We start from the raw sequence: 2,921 nt of genomic DNA, 5'->3' as shown, positions 1-2,921 counted from the left end.
GCTTACCACTGCACCACAGCGGCCGACAATTTGGACAGTTTTAATTCATTTAAATTGATGAAATAAATGAAATATTGCAATGCGGGTATCTAAATTTAATTGATCAAATAAATGATATGCTGCAGCATAGATATTAAATAAAGGAGGTTTAGGAGAGATAACAGATGAAAATATTTTTGAGAATTGCCACCTATTTGAAATTTTAACTTAGTTAAATTGATAAAATAAGTGACATAATGCAATATGGGTATCAAACTTTATACATATTTTTAAGAAGGCTTACAGCCGAAAATATGTTTGTTGAGGGTTGCATCTGTTTGAAAATTTAACTAAATTTAATTGACAAAATAAACCACATATTATAATAAAGGTATAATTTTAAAGAGGTTTGAGAAAGGTGACTATTGGAAGTACTTTTGAGGAGAGTTGCCAGCTCTGTGAAAATTCTAATTTAATTAAAGTGATTCAAAAATTAAATATGGCAATGTGGGTATCAAACTAAATAGTCTTAAGAAGATTTGAGGAGGGGTGCCACCTGTTTGAAAATGTAACTCAGTAAATTGATGAAATAAATGAAATGTTAAAATATGGGTACTAAATGAAAGGTATATTAAACATTTTAATTTGGAAATATTTTCATTAGGATTATCCCCTATCTCAAAGTACATAATTGGTTCCAAACGAATAGTGTTTGGAAAAGCTTTCCTAGATAAACTTTGCTAAATGATTCCACTTATCCAAAAGCCGAACAGTTCAAATTAAAAAAGAGTTTGCAACATCGCTTCAAACGAAGTGATCATATCAACGAACAGTTTGTATACAAATTACGCAATGAAAAAAATTAATAAAAAACTACTCATACAAATAAAAAAATAATAAATAGCGTATTGTAAAAATATCCCATGAAAACTGTTTAAAAAGCCCTTAATGAAAATTTAAAGTGTTGTCACCATTCCCTAACTTAATGAAACACTTAACTTTTAATCATAAACAATTTAATTTGGGGTCGCCATAGCCTACTACATATATATATGTAAAGATAATGTGCCTGCTTGAGCGTTGAGGTTTTCCAATTTTAAATGTCTAAGATTCTACCTTAGTGAAATACACATCTACCAAACATACTCACGTTTTCCATACACTTTTTGCTAAATTAGATGAGCTGCTTCAGTTATTTAGATAATATTATTAAGATTATGATTATTACTATTGTGTTCTCCTATTATATGCCCAATCACACATTCCCAAGTTAAAGCGTGAGCAGAAGGGCTTTTATGATCGCATGATGCAAATGTTAAGATAATAAGAGTTGCAGAACTGAACCACACAGGTAGAATTTTTACAAGGGTGTTTAATTTCTGGCGTATGCCGATGACATCGACATCATCGGTAACAAAAACCTTGAAGTGTGTTCTCTCTTTTCCAAGTTGGATAACGAAGCAAAGCGGTTAGGTCAGGTGATCAACGAGGACAAGACGAAGTATTTCCTGTCATCAAAAAAACAGTAATTTCAAGAAAGTAAAAAATCTCGAATACTTGGGAACCAACATAACACCGAAAATATTGTCGGCGTCGAAATCCAATGCAGAACTACTCTAGCCATCAAGTGCTACTTTGGACTGAATAGGCAATTCGGGATAGAGCTGTAAAAGTAACGAAAATTTGGGTACCCGTATGTATTCGTTACTTATCCAATTAACACCCATATCTTTCGTATCGTTACTCGCTCTTTTGATACAAGCACTTGTACCTCACACGAATCATCGCAACCAATCTTGCAGCGTAAGGAAATGTTCGTTCGTACATATGCATACATGTACGTACATTTACACAACACATCGATACGAACAACAGTTTCGTTCCCGCCCGATATATTGTGTTGTATTGATTAACGTTAACGGTGCATATACGGAAATGCGGGTAACGAGATTATTATGTGAGTAACGATTCGGTACTTCGAGTCAGGGGTTGTATTCGTTACTCAGTAACGAATACATACGGTTTGCTACAGCTCTGATTCGGGAGAAAAGTTCTGTCTCAAAGTACAAAAACCACACTCTATAAGTCACTCATTATGCCCGAGCTGGTGTTTGGCGCAGAAACTTTAACAATAGCCGTGTTTTATTTGTCCAGAAATTTAAGCTATTAGCTTATTTTGTATGGAGGACTTACTCAACATAATTATATTCGCTTATGAAAAGCTATCTTGGCTTGTATATTGAACAAGAGGCATTGCCATTCAGCATCAGAAATTTTCTCCTTCAGCCAATCAGAAAGAGGCAACAACTTACTTTGGCACTATTTGCAGTCAAACAACTGTCAAAATTAGGCTAACATGGGAAATAAGCTAATTTCGTTTTATTTGACCAAGATTTAGCTATTTGCTTGTGATGGTTGAATAAAACATGCCTAATTACAACATTCGAGCAGGCGGCTTTTGGAGTATTCGAGACCTTACGGAAGATGTATAGGACTCTACGCGTTGGCGCTGGCGAGTACCGGAGACGATGGAGCAATGAGCTTAATGATCTTTATAACGAAATAGACATAGTGCAGCGAATTAAAATACAGCGGTTCCGTTGGCTTGGCTATGTCGTTTTATTAGGCACCGGCGTTCCAGGTCTGAAAGTATTCAACTGGCAATCCGGTGATTGTAGCAGAGAAAGAGGGAGGCCCTCACTGCAATGGAGAGACCAACAGGAGAAGGAATTGGCTTTACGTGGCATTTTCAATTGGCGTCAAGCTGATGCCACATAAAACTTTTGCTTCGCTTTACGTGACAGATTCGCTTTGACAGATAAGATGAATTGTATGAAAATGCACAAAGCATGCCACATAAATCGTTGAAGCTGCAGCGCGAAGCGAAAAGATGGCCAACTCCCATCTTTTTGCGCGCTTTGACAATCAGCCGGTTTAATATT

This window comes from Rhagoletis pomonella, unplaced genomic scaffold (genome assembly GCF_013731165.1).
Source record: "Rhagoletis pomonella isolate Grant_MI unplaced genomic scaffold, Rhpom_1.0 Rhpom_scaffold_00001, whole genome shotgun sequence".
In the NCBI taxonomy this organism is placed as follows: Eukaryota; Metazoa; Arthropoda; class Insecta; order Diptera; family Tephritidae; genus Rhagoletis; species Rhagoletis pomonella.
The sequence above is the reverse complement of the archived record's forward strand: the minus strand, read 5'-3'. Positions refer to the sequence as shown.